We start from the raw sequence: 26,226 nt of genomic DNA, 5'->3' as shown, positions 1-26,226 counted from the left end.
TTTAAAAAATTACAGTTGTTCAAAGGAGGTGCCACATAACAATGCAGTGTATGTACATCTTGATCAGTGTCACCCCTTCAACTCACCCCCCCTTACTTTTCTTACTTTTGTGATGTACACAATGAATTCTTTACTGTATTATACCCCCACCCCTACTGATCTTATTATTCTTGATTTGTCTTTGCATTTAAACATTTCGGTGTAAGTACAGCTGTCCCTTGACTAGTCATAAAGTAATGTTACTATAAAATGTTTTTCAACTGAAATTATTGTGAATTGAAAATGTTTAACACACTTAACTTACTGAACACGAGAGCATAGCAATGAGTTCACTGCAGAATCTTAGTAATTTCTCTGCAGGTTTGGAAGCTGATCAGAACTATGGCTTGGTCTGTGGGCTAGCATACACTACATATGGCTGTCCTGGGAAAAGATTAAAACTAAAACTCATAACTATAGTTGCTACTAAATAAGTGTTGTTTTTACATCATTACTAAGTGGGAAATTATAACTCAAAGCATTTCAAGATAAGAACAATCTGTGTACTCTACTATAGAGAAAATAAGTCTGATTGGAGTACATAGTATGAATGTATGGAAATGTCACAATGAAATCCCTTTATACAATAAATATATAGTAATAGAAACAATTCAAAGAAAACAGAATACAGACTACTTCAAGTAAAAACAAGGTGAACTAATTAAAGAAGCACAGAATAAAAGAGTAAAGTGGGGTGATTTTCGTTTATTTTATTTTTTTATGTGGTACCAAGGAATTGAACCCAGTGCTTCATGCATGCTAGGCACTCTACCAGCAAGCCACATTCTAGCCAAGAGTATAGTGTTTATAGGGCTCATTTATTGTAGCTGATAAGCATGCCCAAGTCATTCGTAGCTCATTAAGTTCATAATGTTATTTATGGATAATCACTAAATGCTTTATTACACTTATGTTAGCACAATCTGGTTTTAGCTCCACAAACTGAGTCCTTTTGGATTTCTTAATCACTAATTTAAATAATCCAATGATTGATTTCAATAACATGACAAAAAATAGGAATTGATTGCAACACAGCAACCAAAACTGAGTAACTCCCCAGTACTCATCCAACATGTATAAGCATGCTTTATTACAACAGGTCAGAGCACATTATCCATGACCACCTTTGATATAACAAACTCAAGTTGAAAATATGGGTCTTATATCATAATATGAAGACTGAGTTAAAATTAAATATTTTCAGCAACTAAGTTCAGACAAGTAAGAGAGTGCTAATAAAATGGAACAATTGGTCTGTTGAGTTTTCTAATGCTGGTTTTCTAATATGATGGTGCATGTCAGAAAGATTCTGTTATTTACAAAGACAAAATATGGAAGTTCTTTTTACAATAGGTCTCCCTTTCATTTTCTATATTATTTACATCTAGAAAGTCTAAATGTTTACTAAGTAAAATCCTAGTTTCTTATAGAAATGTGAGATAAAATATCTATAAAATAGTATTTATGAAATGTCTACTTTATTTTAAGCATCATAATTAGTTCATAGACACATTATATTATTCAATTCTCACCAATGTTGTACAATATATACTTTTACTAATAATTTCCTTGATATAGGAACTAAGAGTCATGGATGAGTGATTTAGCTAAAATCTCAGAGTTAAATGGAAAAGTTGGTGGGCTTGACTCTTTTGAGCATAGGATTTCCTCATTGTGTTGTTTTCAGGAGAGCCCTTCTCAGATTAGTCATTTCAGTAACCAACCCAAATGAGTAACTCAACTACCTCTTGCCAACTTCTCCCCGTTCCACATATAGATCCCTTTGCTACCAAATGGTAGCAAAGTCATGGTATCAATGGGTTACCAGAACTAGATCCCTACAATTTCAAGCAGTCATTCCTTGAGTTAAAAAAAATCTTTCTTCCTCCCATACCATCTACTTAATCTAGTTTTGCCCCTTGATTGCACACAATGATCATTTAAGTATGATATTTCTCACTGCATTGAAGTTATTAGCATGCTATCCCTGGCACCTACTAAAGGAGGAGATTAGCCACTCCTAATACAGTGCTCTTTGAGTATTCTTCAGAACTTTTGGCCAGTCTTTCTCCAACATGGCGTTTCTATGATGGTGCTTCACAAACTTTGGGAAACTGTGAAGCCTTTTCAGCAGTGTATCAGCTGAACCCCAAAAATCATTCCAGCCCAAAGAATATAGAGTAAAAGTTCAATGAATATTGATTGGATAAAGGAATGAGATTTGCCCACTCTGAATATTAATTGGCAATTACTTTGATCTGTAAGAACTAAGGTTAACTGGCTAACTTCCTTTGTTTTTCTTGTATATCCCCTTTACTCTCCTCCACAAAAGAATCTTATCTGTTCTGCTTTTTGTTTGTTGGTTGTTGTTTTTTCTTATCTCCTATTTTCCCTTCTAGAATTTACTACTTACAAGCCAGTTTTGATTTGTTTTGTTGACAGTCTTCAAAAAAGTGGCAGTTTAGCCAGAATAACAATGAACAAGATTTATTCCTTTATCTTTGGAGTTGTGCTTATTTGATTTTGTTAGTCTTATTTCAAACAAAACAGCCAAGAATTCTTTTTCTTTGATTACCAATGATGAGAAGAAACCCTTTTACATAGTTCTTTTGACCATATCCAGGACATTTTTCTGGGCATGGTAAAACTTACAAATAAACAAACATGCTCTTTTCTTTTTGTCAGTCATGGGGTTGAACTCTGGGCCTGGGTGTTGTCCCTCAAGGCTAACACTCTACCACTTGAGCCACAGCTTAACTTCCAACTTTTTCTGCTTATGTGGTGCTGAGGAATCAAACCCAGGGCCTCATGCATGCAAGGCAAGCACTCTACCATTGAGCCACCCTCCCAGCCCCTAAACATACATGCTTTTAAACCAGTGTTTGTTTAGAGTTACTCATACTGCCTTCTTTTGTTATTCTTCCTTTTCAAAAATGTTCTTTTCCCAGGTTCTCCATTCTCTTATTGGCAAACTTTTCCCTAAAATCTCTTCAAGATTTTTAAATAAAATTGTATTAAATTTATAAGGCTAGGGAAGAAAATAATTTTGTAGCATTTATTATTTTCATCCAAAAATGTAATGTAGATCTTCAGCACCGTTTATAAGTTTAGGGAACAGAATGGCTATAGAACATTTATTATTTTTATCCAAACATGCAATGTAGAACTTCATTACTACTAATCTCATTTGTGTTTCTTATTATATCATTGCTGTTCTTTTTTTCACTTAGGTCTTGCATATTTTCTGCATAGTTGATTCATAGAATAGTTTATTCATAGATAATCATTTCTACAATAACTGGCACTTCATTGTGTTTGTAATTTATTGATATTATAATGAACTTTAATTTATATAAACCTATCCTTTATAGCTTTACTTAACTTTGGTTCCTTGCTCTAATAGTTTCTCAGTTGAGTTTCTTGGGATTAATAATATTAAATATTATTAATATTAAAAAAAATCTATTAAAGTATCATCTTTTGAAAAATAATTGTAACTTTTGAGTCTACATGATATAATATTGAAGTCTAAAGACTCATGATTCCAGCCTCCTGAGCTCTATCTGAACTCAGATACTTTCTTGCTCTACAACTTAGTTGAGTTATATGCTTTTATATGTCTCAACTTTCTAATTTGAAAATGAAAACTTATAATAATTAATACCTCCTGGGATTGTTATAAAAATTAAATAAGATCATTTAGATCTTAGTGAATATAAATAAGAAATCAGAAATATTTCTTTTCCTTTTCATTAGTTAGAATTTGTATCATATTTCTCTAGGTGATGAAACTGGACATGTAATAAGCCTCTAGAAATTTCTTTTCATGGACTCACTGTTTTACATTTTAATTCATTCTTTCTAGTCCTAAATTGCCATGCGAGTGTATTTTCCCCTTTTTTGAGAGTCTATTAATGTTTAATGTTCAGTTTTTAACATCAATCTGTTCAAAATTCTTTACACCTTTTTATTGAAAGAAAAAAATGACATTTTATCAAATGTCATTTGTTATCCATTAGGAAATAAAACAGATCCAAGTTTTATTTTTTGGTCTGTGATTATTAAATTATTTTTAATAAATTTTCCAATACTAGGTCACTGTCACATTCATAGGATATAATTTTATCCTTAAGCGATTTTGTGTATTTCTAATTCCTTTAGCTCATTTTCATAAATATTTGTGATTTTTCCTTTTATAATTCTTTTGATATTTTTTCTTATTTGTGGAGTGTTTCAGTATGATTTTTTTTTATTAAGTGAATCTGAAAAATGAATCGGAGCCCTGTAACAAAGTTCTTTGGGTGTATGACAATGGATTCCTTAAGAGTATATTTTTAAAACCAGATCATAAGTACCTGGTGAAAACAAGGTAGCTTACTCATTTAAGCGGAAAACATGTTAGCTTCTGCCAAACCTTTCTGTCAGCTGGTCAAGGATATATATAGACTTAAACATCAGACAGAATTAGGCTCAAATCCTAACTTCACCACCCACCCGCTAAATATGTGCATTTGGCAAGATATACTTTTATCATAGAGAAAAAAGTATAAACTTTCAGTCCCTTTATAGAGTTACCTTGAGAATTAAATAGACTTACATTTGTAAATCACTGTATACACAACATACAGTACTAGCTCAGTACATGACTTTATATGTTACCTTTAATTTTCCTTAAATAAAAAAATTAATTTTACAATTCGACTAGTTATCTTTTCATAGTATGAATGGCTCAGTGAATTGTGGAAAGATGTGTTTTCATAAAATTATTTCATTGAAATTACTTCACAGTAAAAGGTAAATTTGAATTAAAACATTATCATGGGCATGATGATGAACTTAAAGCTTGACATTAGATGCTCCAGTGAGACATGGAACCATAAGAATGAAATCACAGACGGTTAACAATAGTTTTAGGAAGCCAGGCTGACAGTCTAAACCTCATGTAATGTCTTCCACTCTTTCCTGTCACCATAGCCTTATTCTCATAGAAACTTGAGAATGGAGGAGAATGGGAGAGCCTTTACCCCCATGGAGGTTTATTCCAGGATCTGCAGATCCATCATCTAACCAACAGCAGAAAAGCACGTGTCTCTTTCTGCATGGCAAAACAAACATTCAGGGATCAAAGTGGATTCAAAGCAAATTCTGCCAACCTGCAAAAATTTTGCAAAATAGCAGTGAGACTAAAATCTTATTGAATGGATGCATACTCCATTTTCAAAAGGCATATACAGATATAATTACCTCACTAATCAACTGCATTACACAAAAACATACAACTGTTTCACTCTTTCTCAAAAAAAGTATTAACTTGGGGTTTATGTCCACTGATCAATATTATCAAAAATATTACTCCTATGTAGCTACTCAATAGGCTGAGATTGGAAGGCAGTTTGAAACCAGCCTGGGCAAAATGTTTATGACATCCTATCTAAATAAACAAAAAGTTAGCTCAGTGAGGGTAGCGTGGTAGAGTGGTCTAAGATGCATTCCATTTTGGGGCATTTATTAAAAGATTAAAAACTATGATACAGTAAAGCCATTAGCATGACCATGTTCATTACTGCACCCTAGCCAAAATCAACCCAGATGCCCCTCAATGGATGAATGGATATTGAAAATGTGGTATATATACACAATGGAATTTTACCCATCTATTAGAAAGAATCATTTGTGAAGAAATGGAAGGTTCTGAAAAAATCATACCAAGTCAATACTAGAATTAATGTATAAATCTATAAGTAAATACTTTGGATGGGCTGCAGGTGTGCACAAATGTATTGCCTAAAATGTGGTAGGTTCAAGGATTCAGCCTTCCTGAGAAAGGCTGACAGTTCCACAAAATAAACACCAGGAAATCTGTATTCGAAAAGGGGGCTGTGATCAAGGGGAGAGGGCTCGGTCATTAAAGACAGGAAGACAGAGAAAGCAGTCATAAAATTCAATGCACATCCTACGACAGTAAGAAAATTGAGGAAAGGGTGGAAGATGGGGTTGGGAGGGATGAGTGAAAATGTTGAAAGGGGTGACATTGATTACATTCATTGTATTCGTAAGTTGTTGAATGTCAATTCCTTTATGCAGCTACCTAAATTATGTATCTAAAAGCTGGGTGAGGTAATGTCACACCATCATTTCACCTGCACAGGAAGCAGAAACAGGATCATCGCAGTATCACAGTCCAGGCTAGTCCTGGCAAAAAGTGAGACTGTTCAAAAAATAAAGACAGCAAAGAAGGGTTTGATCTGGTGCGAGAGCAGTATAGTGTCTGCCTACCAAACATGAAGCCTTGAGTACCTCATGTACTGAGACCTGAGTACCACCAAAAAACCAAACATGAAACTAGAGTACCAACAAACATGGGAGGCGAGTACCACCCAAAACAATTTACTTGTGTTTAATTGTCAATGTTTTACTTAGGTTCTTTACAGAGAGCAGTTAGGAGGAAAATAATATATATCTGTATATGTCAATATCATGAATTTCTCCCAGGTTTTAAAGATGACAGATTTTAAAATAGTATTATGATGGGCCAGTTGCCTAAACTAAGAATGACTTAGGTAAGCACAGCTAAGAATAAAACTAGCAAACCCAGCTTGTCTCTCTACTAAGCAGGGTCCCTGGCTGACACAGGATGGAACTGGATCCCTCAAGGTCTCAGGATGTATTATTTACTGATGATTTGTAACAGTAGCTAATTCAACTGTATCTATTTACATTCTAAAATAAGGAACCCTCACCCTACCATTTCTCTGCTGTCCTTTGCTTGATAGCAGCAAAGGCATTTCAGGAACTTCCCCTGGATCAGGTGAACATGAATTGTACGTACCTTTTGTCTCTTCTGCCCCGGTATGGTCTCAGTTATTATGGCTTTTCTGTTTTCCCCAGATTACTCTTGATGGAGTGTCCTTTCAATATACCATAACCCTTGAAGGAAATGAAATGGATAAGTGCTTCTAGTTCTTTGTTGCCTTAAGTAATGTAAAAGTGGTTCTTTGGGCAAAAAGAAAAAAATATATAATTTCAAACATCCGAATACTACAAAATTTTAGAACAATCTCCATTGTTCCTTATCCTACTTTTTTTTTCTACTTGTCTGAGATCAAGAGGACAGATTTTGTTGAGCAATCAGGTCTATGCTTCCTTATAAATGAGTGTAATTTTTTTTATTACTTTGTTCACCCCAACTCATCAATTGTCTTCTGAGAAGTCCTTGTGTTTTGTCTTTAATGGTATAAAAGAAGCTGTCAGAAAACATTTTTACCAAAGAGCAAAATCAACAATATAGCAAGATACATTGTTTTCCTTCAGATTTTCAAATTTCTATTGACTAGATAAGTGACAGCCTTTCTCAAATGTGTGACTGAAATATCTATATATCCCTGCAGCGGTTCATCTTTGATTTTCAATGCCAAGGAGAAAAGACATTGTTTTCCTCGATTGCCTGACATAGTGATTGACATGCTTGTGCAGAAACAAACCCAATAGAATCCAGTCTACAGACAAAGCCTCAGCATCAAGAGATAACCAAGAAATTTGCTATGAATAGACAGCTGACCCACATTTTTTCCTGTTAGGCATTTCTGTATTAAATGTCCCCATTTTAAAAATAAGAATACATACAACAGCCTATTTATTTTCATTTCCAAATACACTTCTCTGAAAAGTGGCTACAACTGACCACTAGTCAAAATGGAACCCATTCACTGAGGTAGGCTACATACATTAGCAGAAACATAACAGAACCTTAGATGTCCTGCATGAAAAAGCCATGTTTTTCCTAACATTCGTTTTTATCTTAAAGAAATCACTGTTTTTTTTCCTGAATGTAGGTATGTGAATTATCAATATATCACTCTGCTTGTATTTTCTGTCTGTCCAACTTTACTAGACTTAATGTAAGCAAGAGACTCCATTTTGTTCTATGTATTTAGGGATTCATGCTCTCTGCTATCTTCTCTCTACTCTATTTCTGTTAAACAATCAAATTCTACCCATTTCAGGCTCTCAATACTCTGCAGCTCACTTTTCCTTCGAAGGCCATGTGCACAGCCACCCTCTAGTCTGACTCTGCATCCACACGGCCTCCATCCTATCAATTCCTGCAGAGATTGTGGATAACATCCTTCACAAGCCTTCCTCAACTGAAACTTCCTCTTCCAATCCAGGCTCCACAGACCATTCACAGTGGCTCATGAACTCTAAATTCAAGCGAGACCCGTGAATCACATGTGGTGACTTTTCACCACATGATTCTTAAATAAATGTATCTTTGTTCTCATGATACCAGCATTACTATATTAGTCTCTCTTAAATTAGTATCCAACAATCTGCATACTTTTTTTCCCCTTAGCCTTTGGCATTTTTCATAGCATACAGATGGAGCATTTCTAGAGGAGTTGTCAATTCAACTACATTGGATTTGAACTCATCCATTTATCAGGTTTTGATTTTGTCTCTTTCTTGTAGGAATTACAAAGCAGTGCTCACCAAGTGTGCATATGCAGTTACCCCGCCTACCTCCTCAGGTTCCTCTAAGATTCAAGGAAGATAGCATAAAATAATCTAGCAGATACACAGTTAGTGCTCTTCCCTAAGAATAGTAAAATTAAAAGTTGCTTCTTTTGTTTAACACTAGATGTAGTCTGAGACCCTAGAAAGGGATCTGTGATCACACTCCTAACATCTTGCAGGTTTCTTTGAGGACTGTGATGTTCTGGAGATTTTGTTTTTGCTTCCAAAGGAAAAGAACATCAGAGGAATTATATTCTAATGTATCTGGATTTCAAAGACATCTTGAATCAAAAAGAACCTAAAAGAAATATTGCATGACTTTACCCATGGACTGGACTTGTGGCATCTAAAAATGGTGATCTCATAGAAATAGGGAATAGGACCCCTGGTTATCAGAGCCAGGGAGGGCAGAGAAAAAGAGAACATTGGCAGACATTGAACAATAGGTTCAAAGTTACAATCGATCTCAGAATTTTCTTTTATCTTTCAAAACTAAAATTCTATACCCATTTCTTCTTCCATAAGACCTTTAATAACAACGATCCTATGTCCTACTTTTTGTAAACTTGACTACTCTGGCTATTTCTTACACATGAAATTATATGGTAATATGTAACGTATTCATAACATCATGAACACATGAATGTGTGGCATTTACTTTGGATGAAGCATACAATGATGCATTATTATTTTTTAACTGTTCCAAGTTTGCAGTATTTTTTTCTACTAATGCAGTGTATTCTGTATATGTGTAATGTATTATCATCCAATATCTCAGCCTTGAATATGCTCATACATGCATACACGGTTTTCTGAAGAAAGTTTTCTATAGGTATAATAAAAGATGGGAAGCTTTATGAGGCAGGTATAATGGACCCTGTGACATGACACCAGATTCCCTTTCGGAACGGAGCCACCAATTTCTCCTGCTGACAGGAGTTTGTGCTTGATAGACATCAGGTGAGACCTTCTCTGAGAACTTCTCCGAGACTAAAAGAGGTGGCATTACATAATGCGTTGTGACAGGATATGAAGAATATGTCCTGGACCTCCATGTGGATTGATTCTGAGGAATCAGCTTCTTCCTTTACATTAGACAGGATCCTAGATACACAACTGATACCAAGTGGCTTCTGGTAAGAAAGGTAGAAATGAGTATAATGTACACCAAGCAAATGGAAGAAGATTGCAGAGGAAGAAAATTTAAAGCACAAAGAAATATGACCTGTTTTCTAGCAGGCTCAGTTGTAAGAAATCTTAACCAGCTTACAGAAAGGATAACAACTGACTTGGTAAGCAACAAGCCTGCGGATGCAGTCAAATAATAGGACTATCCATAGGAAGAGAAAGCAACTAACCATAATAAAGCAGATTTTTTTATTGTTAACACTTATGAACTAGCTACAAATGCTACTAACTACAAATGCTAGCTATACTACAAGTATTAGAATGTCCATTTTACAAATCACAAAATTAAATCTGAGATATATTCAGTAATTTGCCAAGATCTCATAGCTAGGAAGTATATTGGAAAGATTCAACTTTTTCTCTGTATTACTTTTCCATTTAAATCACCATATAGTCTTACAGAGTATATACTTACAAGAGATAGAAAATGTTTCATGAAATAGGAAATGAGAGGTCTGAATACTTTCTACATACAATGGTCATCACAACTTCATGTTTGAAAGTATATGTTAAATACAGCATGGAGATATATACCTCTAACCCTAGCTATCTGGAAAGCAGAGGCTGGAGGATCATGAATTCAAAGCTAACCCAGGCAGAACCTCAATTTCCTGTCCCAAGAGCAAAGTATAAACAAAAACTTGGGGTGTAGCTTAAGTGGCTGAGAGCTTGGCTAGCATGTATGAGACACTGGGTTCAATCCTAAGTACTTGAAAAACGTATATGTTAATTTTATACATAATAAAACACTCATACATAGATTATAATGTATAATTATATACATGTATAATAAATATAATTATATACATGTATAATTTATACACATATAATTTTAATTATTTCTTAAAGTCTATGTTCACAAATTAACTCATGTTCTTTTTTTGGGTGGGGAGGGGCTCCAGTCGTGGACCTGAACTCTGGGCCTGGGCACTGTCCCTCAGCTCTTCAGCTCAAGGCTAGCGCTCTACCACTTGAGCCACAGTGCCACTTCTGGCTTTTTTTTCTGCTTATGTGGTGCTGAGGAATCGAACCCAGGGCCTCATGCATGCAAGGCAAATGCTCTACCACTGAGCCACCTTCCCAGACCAATCATGTTCTTTTCAAATAGAAGCATGATGATATTTTACAAAAGGAAGCTGTGGTTTCTTGATTAGTAAATGACCATCATCAGTAGTGTCAAAATGTTAGACAATTCTGCAAAACTGAAGGAAAATTGGTTGATTTAATAAGCCATGTAGGTTTTTGGTTTTTTTAATTAAATATTTTTTATTGTAAAGATACTATACAGAGAGGTTACAATTACATGAGTAAGGTAATGAGTACATTTCCTATCCAGCATTATTACCCCCTCCTTTGTTTTTCCCCTACTATCCCTTCTCTCCCACCTCCCCAACTTCTCCTTCCCCAACCCCCTGAAGTTGTAAAGCTTTCTCATTTGTCAATTTTAAATCACAAGTTAAAATACATGGCTTATCAACTTTTCTCTGACTGCTGATAAGCCATGTGTTGATAATTAAAATTTATACACAATGACCAGAATCAAAATCTTATATGTGTGTCATATGTCTAATTTATCTAAAATTTTTCATTCAAATTCATTCTTAATTAAATAATGAATTAAAAAATGGGTGAAAATGATTGAATCAGATATATACTAATGGTTCAGATACCAGTGAATAAAAAGTTTAATGTCCATCCATTTTTTTAGTCAAACTACTTCTGTAATATTTCAAACATTCAAAATAAGCTCAGGTTTTTCCAATTGAGAATGTAATGCCTCTATTTTACAACTAAGTTTACACATTGTTTTGGCAAAGTTTATCCAGAGTCTTAAAAGATGTTGATAAACATCAACTCTGACTGTGAAACTGCTTGGACCTTTCAGGTGCCTAGTAGAAAGTTAAACTTGCTTTTAACTATGGTGGGTTTCCCTTTTTATTGTTATGGAGTGGAGATTAAGCAAATATTTTCCCTGTGAGCTCTCTTGCTCAAGGCTAGTGCTCAACCACTTTGAGCCATAGCTCCACTTTCCAGTGTTCTGGTAGTTAATTGGAGATAAGAGTCTCATGGACTCTCCTACTCAGGCTGGCTTTGAGCTGCAATACTCAGATCTCAGTCTCCTAAGTAGCTAGGATTATAGGTGTAAACCACCAGCTCCTGGCTAGATTTCAACGTTTTATAAACATGGGTTCTGTGTTCTGAACCTTGTGGAACACTTTATATGTTATTTAACCCCTGCAATCTACCATATACATAGATTCTTTTTCTGTGCTGAGATGGGGAGATATATTCACAATGTCAGATAGTAAAGAAGACCTTGACCCTGGATTTAAGCTCAGCTTAAAATTTGCAAATGACTCAGTATACATGATGATTACACTAAGCAATATCCTTGAAATTTTGACGTACCTTTGACATATACCTTTTCCCTTGTGTGATTTTCCTCTTTTTACTGCTTATTTCCTGCATGTTTACTGTTTCACTTTATATTACAAAGCTCTAGGAAATAGGAAATTTGTGGAGAACCACCAATGTATTTCCTCTATTTTTTTCTTCTAACTTCTCCCCTTTCCTTTACAGCACATGCCAGAGAAAATCATCTCATTGTGGACATAAAAACCTTAAAAGTACCAAATATCTGATGCATTTATTTTCACATTTATAGAATTTGAATGGATATAAAGGGGCTATATCAAAAAAGGGATTTCCGGGGCTGGGAAAGTGGCTCAGTGGTACAGCGCTTGCCTTGCATGCATGAGGCCCTGGGTTCGATTCCCCAGCACCACATAAGCAAAAAAAAAAAAAAAAAAAAGCCGGAAGTGGCGCTGTGGCTCAAGTGGTAAAACGCTAGCCTTGAGCTGAAGAGCTGAGGGACAGCGCCCAGGCCCAGAGTTCAGGCCCCACAACCGGACCCAAAAACAAAAAAGGGATTTCCTAGCTGTGAACTACAGAATCAAAGAAGAAATCAAGTGAACTTAGTCACACAAATGATTCTGTAGTCTTCGTCTCTTGAACTCCCTAATTGTTTAAAAACTTGTTTGAAAACAAGTTTGTTGAAAATTCAGAATTTCCCTCATTAATTCATGTGATATTTATGATATAATAATCAAGAACATGGATTCTGAAGGCATAGTCTAATTATAAATCTATACTGTCTACCATGGCCCAAGTTCCTCTCTGAGTCAGACAAGGCTTCCCTGCATATAAAATCAGCTTAATAATCTTTTTCACATGATTGTTAGAAGTTCAGATGCCCTACTAACCTTAAAACACAAAGAACAATACCTAGCACATACAGTATTCAGTGTGTTAGATTATGAAATCTCTTACATAAAATAAATAGAATGCTCCTGCTGATTATGTAAATGATAGAAACTGTCTAAAACTCCTTTAAAAAGGCTATAAGCCTAGCTACTCAGGAATCTGAAATGTGAAGATTATAGTTCTAAGCCAAACAGGCAGGAAAGTCTATGAGACGTTTATCTCCACTTATCTGCCAAAAAGAAACTGGGACTCAAATGGTAGAGTACTAGGCCTGAGCACTATGCACAAAACTTGTTTTAATCTTCACCAAAACTTATAGGTCACTCTGAGTACAAACACTCCATGCCAATAAAAATCCTAGCCTACTGTTTCAGGATTTGCAATTGTTGTATCTTGACCTTTAAAACATGTGGCAGCATCTTGAATAAAAGCCATTGCTCAACACGGAAACTTTAAATCCTAAAAGCAGAACTTAGCCTTCCTGAGAGAGCTGATTAGTTTCAACACTTTCATCAGCTCTCTTGAGTGAATTGTGTACCGTGTTAAGTATGAAAACTAGCTAAGACCAGGTCTTGATGAATTGTTATTTTCTGACCTTTCTGTGCAGAAAGAAAATGTAAGATAATCTTGCATTTATATTGAAGCAAATACATTACCATCTAGGTCCTCTTACCCAGAATATGATCACCTTGCTGGTTTTTCTCAAATGTTTGCTTTAGTTACCTAATTTTAATCGGGAACTGTACATATTCCATGTAGCACAATGAAAAACTAACTGCTTACAGAACCCAAAACTCAATGCCTCCAGTTCATGTTTAATTAAGTCTATATCAATAACTCCACAAAGAACCCACATCCTCATAGAATATAACGCTATCTTCTTTGATGCTAAAGTCAGATACTTACTGCTGGCAACCCTGGAGCCTCTGAGGAGGCCTGGCCCCCATCCAGGCTATGCTGCTTTTCCCATGGGGTAGCCTACCACTACTGACAACTCCATGGGGGATGATATGCCACCACTGAGCCCCCTGGTTGCTCAGCAACAACACCTTGTGACTGCTCCACAAAGACTACTAGGCAACAGGGCTGAGTTGCACCAGCTGTTCTCCAGCACTCTCACAGCTCAATGGCGCTCAAGAGGGCCAGGTTAACAGGAAGCCAGGGACCCTACTTCTTCAAGTGACTACTTACATAATCTGCACACACAGTTCTTGGACTACTCTCTGGCTGTTGCTAAATAAAAATCAAGACAGAGTTTGTTCCTAGCCTGAAAGATACCCTTGAAAATACTCTTGAGTTAAACTCTGTCCTTGGAGACTTGGGGAGGTTGACAAAAATCTAGGGCATCAGAATCCAAATTTCTGGCAAATTTTAAGTATTCGCAGCTATTGCTTATTAAATTATATTTGAAACATAACTTTGAAGGTTTTCCAAAGAATTTAGCTATTTACCTACTTTCTCTTCATAGATGGAACATTGGGAAAATATAACTTTTTAAAAATCATACATATTTTTATTTTTTATTGTGAAAATACTGTACAGAGGGGTTACAATTACATGGGCAAGATAATGAGTACATTTCTTATCAAGCATTGTAGCCTCCTCCTTTGTTTCCCCTTCCCATCCTTTCCCATCCTCCCCACCCCCCCCAATCCTTCCCGCGGGGAGCCCCCCCACACCAAAGTTGTAAAGTTCGTTTTTGACATACCGACTTGTACATCTCATATCATACATATTGTTATATAAAAATCTGTTCCTAAAAACTTGGAGCTAGGTTTAGTGGCTCATACCTCTAATCCCAGAACTTGGAAGCTGTGGAAAATGATTGTGAGTGAAAGGCTCTATGCACTATATAGCATGCCCTGTCAAGAAAAAAGGAAGGAAGGAAGGAAGGAAGGAAGGAAGGAAGGAAGGAAGGAAGGAAGGAGGGAGGGAGGGAAGGAAGGAGGGAGGGAGGGAAGGAGCGAGGAAGGGAGGGAGGGAGGGAGGGAGCGAGGGAGGGAGGGAGCGAGGGAGGGAGGGAGCGAGGGAGGAAGGAGAAAGAGAGAGAAAGAAAAAGGGAAGAAAGGAAGGAAGGAAGGAAGGAAGGAAGGAAGGAAGGAAGGAAGGAAGGAAGGAAGGAAGGAGGGAAGGAAGGAAGGAAGGAAGGAAGGAAGGAAGGAAGGGAAAGGAAAGAGAGAGAAAGAGAAAGAGATAAAGTAAATAGGTGGGAGGGAATGAAAGGAAAAGGGGAAAGGAGGAATGGAGGAAAAGAGAGAAGATTGGAGAAAGAAAAACAGAAGGAGAGAGAAATGTAACCTACTTCAGTCATTTCTAGTCAGGCCTTTTACTTCTTATCTATGGTTAAACACATGCTTACATCATCAACTTCAACATCCCACACAGTTCCACACCCTAAAATTCAACACATCTAAAATTAACCATAATTTTCCATTCACTTCTGATTTATACCTTAGAAGACAAACACATAACAAATCTTAGAACACCTTCAAAACCTAAGTACAGCCTTGCCCACATTGTCCCCCAGTGTTCCTTACCTCTCAGAGGCATTTTGCAAAGGCACATGGGCGTTCAGCCAGTAGATCACAGCACAGATAAAATTCCATTACTCTCATGATTCAAGACCTTCTATCAAGTTTAAGAATTTTTTAGCATGATATGAAATCCTAAAAGCAGGATTTTGCCTTCGTTATAAGAGCTCACTAGTTCTAACATGTTACTTTCATGTGCATTTCCTGTGAAACTTTCAGACATGTCTGCTGCTGTCTTGTGGAATGCACACTCCATTCTGATGAATTCACAGTTCGGAAACACATCAGGCACGTCTATGCTCTTTCCTCTTCTCAAGATACATCCCTTTGCCTTACAAACTATTGGTTATCCTTCAGACCTGGCAATAATGTCACCTCCTTTGAGCATCTATCCTTGATTTTATGGTTACTTATAAACATACCTCAGCATGCTCTTACTTAATTCATCTTGCTATGATGACTTGATTCACATTGCTTTCCAGCTATTAATCCATCTGCCGTTAAGCCTTTGGTCTTCAAGAACCATATTCTATGTGACTTGATCTCCGTGCGACCTGGCTCATTCCTTAACACTAAGGAGATGGTAAACTAAAATCAGTGAAGAACAATTTAACCTAAGGCAGATTGTAAACTGCACAAGGATTTAGTTTCTTTTCATTTTTAACCTCATTTATCTACTAAGTGACAGCACCTAGCAAGAATGGGAAAGTAAGTAATTCATCCAAAACTGAAAGTAAAATTCAATCTCCTTAATCTTGGCCTGGTTTTCTTAGTAAAACATAATGAGTCACTATAGTATAAACAACCAAATATTCCCATAGTGATTTAATTCATTCAGTAAAAAGGCTAAAATAATGAGATTGACTATATTCCAACCGTTAGCCCTCTTTTTTTGGTGGTGCTGGGAATTCACCACTGAACTGCAACCGCAGCCCACATTCCTTTTATGATAACATAAAATTCATAATAACATAAAACTCAAGGGAGCTACATATTCAGATAATGACCAAACACTGACCTGAATCACTTGCAAGGAAGACTATTTCCCATTTCAATCAGCAGCTCTTAAAACAAATTTTGTAAACATAGTTTATTCAGTAATATTTTATGCAGCTAGAGTAGGGAAAGTAGAATAAAAAATTAATTTACAGCTAACCAAAAAAGCAAAAAGAACTTATCATAATTTAAAACCTGTTAAAAATTCAAAACACAGAATTTCCTCAACATCTGTCTCCCGCAAAGAGCTAATAGAAAAATTAAATTAGAACAGGAGCCAATAGAGCATAAAAGACCATGAATATATTAGCCAAGGGTAATTCCACAAAGCCACTCAACCCTTTCTCTCACCACCTCAGAAGCTATAGAGTCATAGAAACCTCCATTTTCATGCTTTTTCCCTGCATTTGCTTAAACAACCTTGTTAATACGTATTTTCATATTAGACTCAATCTGATTGTCTATGTTAAATCAATCTACAAAAGTTCTTATCAGTTGAAATCTGAATTATGATCCTGTCCATGTTAAGAAAACTGGAGAGATGGGGCTGGGAAGGTGGCTCAGTGGTAGAGCGCTTGCCTTGCATGCATGAGGCCCTGGGTTCGATTCCTCAGCACCACCATAAGCAAAAAGAAAAAAGCCGGAAGTGGTGCTGTGGCTCAAGTGGTAGAGCGCTAGCCTTGAGCTGAAGAGCTGAGGGACAGCGCCCAGGCCCAGAGTTCAGGCCCCACGACCAGACCCAAAAAAGAAAAAAAAAAAAAGAAACCTAGTCTGTTCTGAGCTATGGATTCCATTTACTAGTACTAGTAAGGCCATCTTTCTCCAACTGGAAAGACATTAGTGTTGGAAATACATGACTGCCAGACAGTAATCACTACTACATGATAAAATTTGGATCTCATATCTAAAATATATCTGGAACTCAGAAAACTAAATCCCCAAACAACAAATCCTCAAAGAAACAACTGCTCCACATAGAGCTGCCCTATGACCCAGCAATCCCACTTTTGGGCATTCACCCAAATGATCACAAACAAGACTATACTAAAGCTACCAGCACAATTATGTTTATCGCAGAATTATTTACCATAGCTAAGATATGGAACCAACCCAGATGCCCCTCAGTAGATGAATGGATCAAGAAAATGTGGTATATATACACAATGGAATTCTATGCCTCCATCAGAAAGAATGACATTGCCCCATTTGTTAGGAAATGGAAAGACTTGGAAAAAATTATATTAAGTGAAGTAAGCCAGGCCCAAAGAAACATAGGTCCCATGGTTTCTCTTATTTGCAATAACTAGTATATGTCTGAGGCAAGCAGAAATTGTCATAAGATGATGTTAGGCAAGATAATGTTAAGCAAAGTGAACCCCAAGATAAGGACTCAAGTGGTTTTCCTTTCTTGCTATTGTTTCTAACATATTTATAAGGTATTGTTTTGTTGCTTTGTATGTCCCTCCTCCATGGTATAACCCCTGTTTTTACTGTATTTGATATTGGTATAATTTGGGGAAGGGAAGGGAAAAAACAAATGGTTTAAATAGGGATACAGGAGGTGGACCCACTGCAACAATGAGATGTAGAAGACATTATGTCGAAAACTGAACTTTACAACTTTGGTGGTGAGGAGAATGTAGTTGTGGAGATGGGAGGAAAGGGATGGTAGGGGAAAAACAAAGGAGGAGGCAACAATGCTTGATAAGAAATGTACTCATTACCTTGCTCAAGTAACTGTAACCCTGCTGTATGGTATTTTCTCAATAAAAACTTATTAATAAAAAATAAATAAATAAAATTTGGATATGTAGACAATTTACTTGGCAGGGTATATCTGAAAATATGATTTACACATTAAAATAATAGATACCATTGCTGTGTTTAAACTCAGGAAGTGTTACACTACTTAAACATACCATTACTTGTTTACATTGCAGCATAATCATGATAACATCTTTTTTTAAGTAAATACTTTTTTCTCTCCAGTATTAATCTTAAATCCGCAGTTAACTTTCAGAACCAGTTTATTTTCCTCCTGTATAGTACTAGGGTCTCGAGCTTGCAAAGTAAGCACTCTACCACTTGAATCACATGCCAGCAAGTTTATTTATTTAATTTTTGAGATAAGGTATTGCAAACTTGCCTGGACTAGATTCAAAGGCTTTGGTTGAGTCTACCTGCCTCCAAGTGGTTGATATTATAAGTATGTTTTCCCATGCCTGGAAAGACAACTTTTAAGGTAAAAATAATAGTCACAAGTAGGGGAAATACTGTAAGTGATAGGAAAAGTACTGATTCTTAGATGATCATTAATCACCACAACAAAGCAACCAGAAAATAGTAGTATCAGTCTGCTACAAATAAACTAAAAAAGCAAAAAGATAAGCAAATTCTGTAAATAATACAGTGAGTGATCATGCTTTGTTTTTTCTTTATATACTCAACAGCCCCTTGACAATAACAGTTTGTACAATCAGCAGTAAATTAATCTTTTATTACTAAACTGGTTCTGCTTATGAGTATTTATCATACATTCTTTTAATATCTAGATAGATAGATAGATAGATAGATAGATAGATAGATAGATAGATAGATAAATATCTCTGATAGCTACAAATTTAAAGTCTTCATCTAGCATTTAAGGCCAGAACTATAGCCTTAATCTATCTTTCACTCATTTTTTAAATAATATTTTATTGTAAAGGTGATGTACAGAGGGGTTACAGTTACATAAGTAAGTTACATAAGTACAGTGTTACCCCTTCCCTCATTTTCTCCCACTTTCTATCCCCCGCACCCAACTCTTCTTTTCCCCAAGTTGTAAAGTTCATTTGCATATAATGTCTTGTGAGTATCACTGTTTCATTGGTTCATCCTTTGTCCTTTGTCTCACTATTTTGCTGTTCCCCTTCCCTTCCCCAAATGATATATATATATGTATATATATATACATATATATATATATATATTTAATACAGAGTACCAACATCCAAAACAGTGATAACAGAGGATAAACTAAAGGGAAAAATAAGAAAGAAAAAATAAATAACTTCACACAGTACATTAAAAACCAACAACTCTTCTTTCCATATCTTGGAGTTCATTTTAAATAGCATCATTTTATATGGTCCTATGTACATAGCTATTGTGATCCTCTGCTAGGACTAACCTAGACATATACTAATTTTTACAAATAAGCGAAACCATGGGACCTATGTTTCTTTGAGTCCAGCTTACTTAATATGATTTTTTTCCAAGTCTTTCCATATCCTTCTGGATGGGGCAATGTCATTCTTTTTAAAGGAAGCATAGAATTCCATTATGTATATATACCATATTTTCTTGATCCGTTTATCACTAAGGGCATTTGTGTTGGTTCCATATCTTAGCCATGCTAAATAACGCTGAAGTGAACGTAGTTGTGCTGGTAGCTTTAGTGTGGCCTTGTTTGCAATGATTTGGGTAAATGCCCAGGATTGGGATTGCTGGATCATAGGGGAGCTCTATGTTTACTCTATACTGCTTTCCAGTTTACATTCCCACCAACAGTGTCATAGCATTCCCTTTTGGCCACATCCCTTCTGTTGTTATTTGTTTTCTTGATAGTGACCATTCTAACTGGGGTGAAGTGGAATCTCAATGTAGTTTTGATTTGCATTTCTTTTTATGGCCAGAGATGTTGAACCAGAGGTATTCACCACCAAATTCTATAAGGCCTTCAAATGAGAATTCACTCCAATTCTCTTTAAACTCAATGAAATTGAAAGTGAAAGTCACTGCCAAACTCCTTCTATGAGGCCAGCATAACCCTCATCCCAAAAATAAACAAGGACCAATCAAAGAAAGAGCATTATAGATCCATTTCTTTCATGAACATCATTGCAAAACTTCTCAATAAAATTCTGGCCAACTGACTTCAACAACTAATCAAAAAACTCATACACTATCATCAAGCAGGATTCATTAGGAATGCAAATCTGGTTCAATATATACACATCAATAGGAGCAAGGATAAGAATGACATGATCATCTCAGTAGATATGGAAAAAGCATTTGACAAGATACAACACTCCTTTATGATGAAAGCTCCGGAGAAACTAAGAATCCATGGAATATTCCTCAACATAATAAAGGTTGTATATGACAAGCCTACAGTTAGCGTTATACTTAATAGTGGAAAGTTAAAACTATTTCCTCTAAAACCAGTAACAAGACAATGATGTCTGCTCTCTCAACTCCTCATCAATATAGTGTTGGAATTTGTAGCCAGAGCAATAAGGCAAGAGATGAACATAAAGGGGATCCAAAGAGGGAAAGAGTAAAACTCTCCCTCTTTGCCGATGACATGGTCCTGTATTTAAAGAACCCCTTCGAATCCTCTCCCAAGTTACTTAAGCTGATCCATAACTCTGTAAAAGTAGCAGGGTACAAAATTATCCCACAAAAATCAGTATCTTTACTCTATGCCAACAACAAGGAAAGGGAGGCTGAAATCCGAGAAGCAATAGCCTCAAAAATAAAATACTTAGGAATTAACATTTTACTCTTTAACTCCTCCAAGTCCTTACATTCTTCACAGCTCTGTCCTTTTCTTTCCTGTAGTTGTACTTCTGCTGTTACTGCTCTGCCTTTCAAGAATACTCACTGAAATTCTCCTGACATCTAAGAACCATCCCAACTTGCACATCCTCCATGCAGTCTTTCTGATTAACCTCAAAGCTAATTTTGTTTTTCAAAAACCTTACCACACTTTCTATTTCCTCTACAGGACCTACTGCACTCTGCCTCAAAAGACAGCTGTATGCGTTATCTTCTCTCACCTCCTCCACACAGACAGAAGTCTAAATGTACTACAGGAAAGATGGAGTCTCACTCATTCCTGTGCTACAGCACTTTATCACCAAACAACATCAGCAGCAGAAACAAAAAAAAAGAAAAGCCCTGAATGCAGGAGGATTTTTTAATAGACATTTGTTTGTTGGAATTCAGTTATGTTTTCATCTCAAGTATGAAAAGTTACAGCATTCTGTAAAAACTTACATTAAAATATCTATCATTAGCCATTATATATAGCATCAAATATGTAATTATAAGCCAGGTGCCACTAACTACTCAGGAGGCTGAGATCTGAGGATTGAAGCTGAAAGCCAGCCAGAGCAGGAAAAGTCCATGAAACTCTTACTTGAATAAACCACTAAAAAAACCAGAAGTGGCACTGTGGCTCAAGTGGTAGGGTGCTAGACTTGAGCTGAAGAGCTGAGGGACAGAGCCCATGCCCAGAGTTCAAGCCCCACAACTGACCAAAAAAAATGTAATTATAGATGCTATTTAGAATAATGTATGCACCTGCTTATATATATATATATATATATATGCATTATAGATAAATAGAAAGATAGACAGATGAAGAACTGAAATCATTTCCTTCATAGTGGTGAAAATATGCTGAGAAAAAAATCCTAAATCTCAAGAAATAGATTCTCAGAGTCACATGACTAAAAGATGAGTTGGTTTCACATAAAGCTTTTTTAACTTCTGGCTTTAGGGATATTTTCCCTAAAATTGTTTTCAAAACACATGTTTATATATTTTCTCAAATGTTAATTGCAAATCATATGGGAAAAAGTTTCCCTCCTTATTACTTATTTCTCTTCAAAATAATATATAAATATTTAAATGGTGTGAATTTAAAATAAAATCAATTAATAATTAAGGAGTGTTATGATAAATGATATTTATCTAAACAAATTATACTTCTTTTTCAACTTAAATGACAAAGAATACAGCCAAGAATCAAGATATTAAAAATACTGGTCTTCAGTCCAATAAATCTTATCAAGACATATATTCTAATAATGCTCACAGTTTTTCCACCTCAGACTGTCCTACAACCTTAATCAGAGCCAATATATGCTTCTACTTTATTTAAACCATCTGTCACCAGTTTGGAGGACGGAAACAAATATTCCCTTTGGAAGCATTCCCTCCTCTATTCTCACTCCATTAGATCCAGTTTAAAAAATGGTATTGAGACCAGATCTGACAAATTAATTTCAAATGCAGGTAAACACAGTGGTTGATGACTCTTGCCTGCCACAAGCTTATTACATTTCCCTGTCGCAGAAATGGCATCAAGCATGGGCTTCTGATACATGTTGGTCCATCTAGCAACTGTTACTGAAGATATACACTTCCCTTTAAATTTGTACTTGAGAAGTTAGTTCTAGAATGGTTCCATACCTATTTTGTTATTGAACAGAGGTTGAGAACGAAACCAAGTTAAGAAGAGCAGATTCAAGAAGTAGAAAGAACTAGGCTCTGAAAAAACCTGCTCTGACTGAAAGCTGGCATATCAATGACATAAATCTAAATTTTTCCTCCTTTCTCCTTCTGTCAATTCGATGTGGATTTTCTATCATGGATTGTTAGGATATTCTTTTTTTAAATATGCTCAATGCTCTCAGTTTCTCCATATAAAATAGAATGAAAGGGTATAGAAAGAGGATATAGATACAACCTACCGAAGACAAAAAATAGCATAACAAAACAAAACAACAGCACTTAAATGTAAAGGCCCCTACAAATGGCATATAAAAAGTAAATTTAAAATTTCAAAAGTGGCTGGTGTTTAAGTCAATTCCGTATTCCACATAGCATCATGGGAAGTACTTTCGTCCCTGGAAAAACCAATATATTTGGTCATGATGTTTGGATCATAAGGACTATTCCTGGGTCATGAAAGATTCAAGTGGTGGGGATGTTTTGAGGTTGGTTGGGTTGGTAGAAGAGAATATGGCGAGGGACTAGCCAGACACACACAGAATTCTTAAGTTCTCCTTTGACTTGTGCTGATAGAAACCACTGGGAGACAGCTTCCTCCAAGCAGCAAAAAGAGTTAAAAACAGAAAGCTTAAAGAAGTAGTTACTCAAATAAAGCCAAACACAAGGGTAGGGATAAATCTTTAGACTGTTGTATAACAAAAATAAAAACTGTAATAAAACCATGTTACTATGTACAGAGTTGCAAATGTTGAGAGTTCAGAAAATGAAGAATATCGAATAGGTTAACCAACTCAAGGGATGACTACAGAAATTATAGGATAAGGTCAATATTACTGGAGTTATGGAGGTCCAAGGGTTGAGAAGCTGGGATGGTTGATATATACATCAATTGCCCAGCTTGAGGACAGAGTGAGGGATAAGATTGTCAGAGGTGAAGTGATTTCTCCAGGTAGGGGCAGGTGACAGGGATGTGTAATGATGGAAAGATGCTATAATCAGATAGCTCAAAAGGACAGAATCAGAACAAGAAGAAAGAGGAATAATGTGTGTCCTTTTCCCTAACGAGATTTATAAAATGCAGAATAGTAAGCAATATTTAATATTCCATTTGGTTCAGGGGAAATAGAACACTCAAGAGAAAGTCAAATTCCAGGAGTAAGGGAAAGAGGAGATGACAAGAGAGTTTATTGTGACTGTACAGTTGCTCCGGAGGACATGATATGATGAATTTTTAATACAATTTTGTTATTATTAAGGTGTTGTACAGAGAGGTTATAGTTTCCCTGCCCATATTTAAAGATGAATAAAAAGTAAAGATTGATTCAGGGGAGAGGCAGCAAACAGTATGATGGTTTTAAATGAAAAAGAGAAAAGAATGATTAGACAAATCGTAAGAACAAAGATCTGAATCATATGTTTCAAAGTTGATGGGAATTTAGAAACTATCTATAATATGGACCTTGGCAAATTCCTTAAACATCTGAGGGAGATGTGCCAGTTCTAATCTGGGGAAATGTGTTCCTCACTTCATTTAAAACTTTCTCCGATGGGCTGGGAAGGTGGCTCAGTGGTAAAGCCCTTGCCTTGCATGCCTGAGGCCCTGGGTTCGATTCCCCAGCACCACATAAGCAAAAAGAAAAAAAAAAAAAACTTTCTCCGATCCCTCCCAAAGGCAAATGAATAAAAACTGCTGCCACTCTTCAACTATTATAGACTATTCTCATCTCCACATTGTGGAATCCATATGGTACATATGAATGCAACCCCTAAAATGACTGGTTTTCTTCAATAGTGTAGGACTGTGAGAACAGCAGTAACAGTTTATGTGGCACCCAAGTTACCATGTTACCTTTTTCAATGATCTTTACAAATTGACATTGAGAAAGAGCACTCAGTGCATGCCACACACAGCACTGACTTTTCATCATGTCTAGTGTGAGTAAAGGATCTGACTATTTTCTTGGGTTCAATGATCGAAAGCCTTCTCATATCAGCTCTGCTACTTTCAATGAAATGATTATGAATAGATATTCTCCTCCTCTACTTATTTGGAAAACAGAGACATAAATCAACTCCATAGGTTGAAGAGTAAATGAAATACATGAGAGCATCTACTTTGAGGCCTGACATGTGGCACAGTGAATAGCAGTTTCCCTTTTTCTTTATCATAAACATATTTCTACGGAAAAAAATAAAATAGCTACTCTCCCTTACATTTGTTTCTATGACAATGCTCTTTCCAGCTTCTCATGGGAACTCATTTCCTAGGTTTCTAGTTTCTACAAATTCTCTTCTCATTCTACATTCTTATCACAGGAGTCTCATCCTTACCTCTTACATGCTAATAACTAAATCAACTTCCACTAAGCTCCTCATACAACTGCTTCTTGCTTATCATGCTCTGACTTTTCTTTTACTTATTATCTTTCTTAATAACCACTATAATACTGTCCTATGCCTGCTAAAATGAATTATGAAAAACGACGTGGCTTAATACAACAGGGAATTCCCTGTTGTTTTCCAGTCCAATTCAGGAAGCCAGCAGTCCAAAATTAACAAGTTGGCATGGTTGGATCCTTCTTTTAACCTCAGTGGAGGATCTGTTTCATGCCTCATTCTCAGCTTCTGGTAATATCCACCAAATGTAATCAGTTAGGACTAGTTAGAATTGGTTATACTGGAGGAATCTCTTATTTTCAAAGAAGTTCTCATTCTTACATTCTAGGAAGAGACAAAATTTGGGGAAGAGATAATCTAGTATACTCATCAAATCTGCTCCCATTCTCAAATTGTCATGTTCATAAATAACACCAACTCACAATTGCAAAACAACAATCTGAGAAATATAACACACTCTCTACTCTTCCTAGTGTCACATGCCAGCTGTCATCATGCCCAGTTATTTTCAGGTCCTAATATTTCTAGAATCTATATGAGAACCCAAAAGCACTGGTCCTGGGCAGCAGTCCATTAAATGTCCTTCAAATCTTAACCCCCACAAGAGCATGTGTATTTGAAAGACATATCTACCTATGTTTTTTGTTTTGTCTAACTTTTCACTAATATAGTAGGTTCTGCTTTTGTACTGTAATGTGTGGTTTTTTGGTGCACATCATTTTTCAGGGCTAGAGGAACTGAAAGGTAGAGTGATTTCTGTGGAAGCAGCGTCGGGTGCAACTTCTTATTTTGATTTGATAGACTCTTTACAAACCTTCAAAGTGTGAAAAAAAACTTATCATACCTATAATCTGGCTTTCTATTAGGTTTCAAGGCCTCTTTGGGAAAGGCAAACAAAAAGGCCTTATTTCAGTATTTTGCTGCGATTTAATATTATAACTGGCTCCAGAGGTCCATAATAAAAGTACTTATTTTCATTTTGAAAAATAAACAAACATAATAAACCAATGTA

General features: G+C 36.0%; 1 protein-coding gene across 7 annotated transcripts in view; it reads right to left on the bottom strand.

Annotated features, from left to right (window-relative positions):
- The window catches only part of Pkib (cAMP-dependent protein kinase inhibitor beta), a 97,320-nt gene that overhangs the window by 67,230 nt on the left and 3,864 nt on the right, over window positions 1-26,226 (bottom strand). For 3 of the 7 annotated variants that reach the window (XM_070015351.1, XM_070015356.1, XM_070015354.1), the window contains exon 3: window positions 6,869-6,966. The exons of 3 other annotated variants lie outside the window; for them this stretch is intronic. The gene's annotated coding sequence lies outside the window, so the exon portion shown is untranslated. Of the gene's footprint in view, window positions 1-6,868; window positions 6,967-13,911; window positions 14,018-26,226 lie in introns of those variants that run through there. One more of the 7 variants, XM_070015352.1, reaches the window with a different exon arrangement.

The sequence above is a fragment of the Dipodomys merriami genome, unplaced genomic scaffold (assembly GCF_024711535.1).
Source record: "Dipodomys merriami isolate MVZ:Mamm:240054 unplaced genomic scaffold, mDipMer1.0.p SCAF_112, whole genome shotgun sequence".
Taxonomy (NCBI): domain Eukaryota; kingdom Metazoa; phylum Chordata; class Mammalia; order Rodentia; family Heteromyidae; genus Dipodomys; species Dipodomys merriami.
Note: the sequence above shows the minus strand (reverse complement) of the source record. Positions and strands in the feature narration are given on the sequence as shown.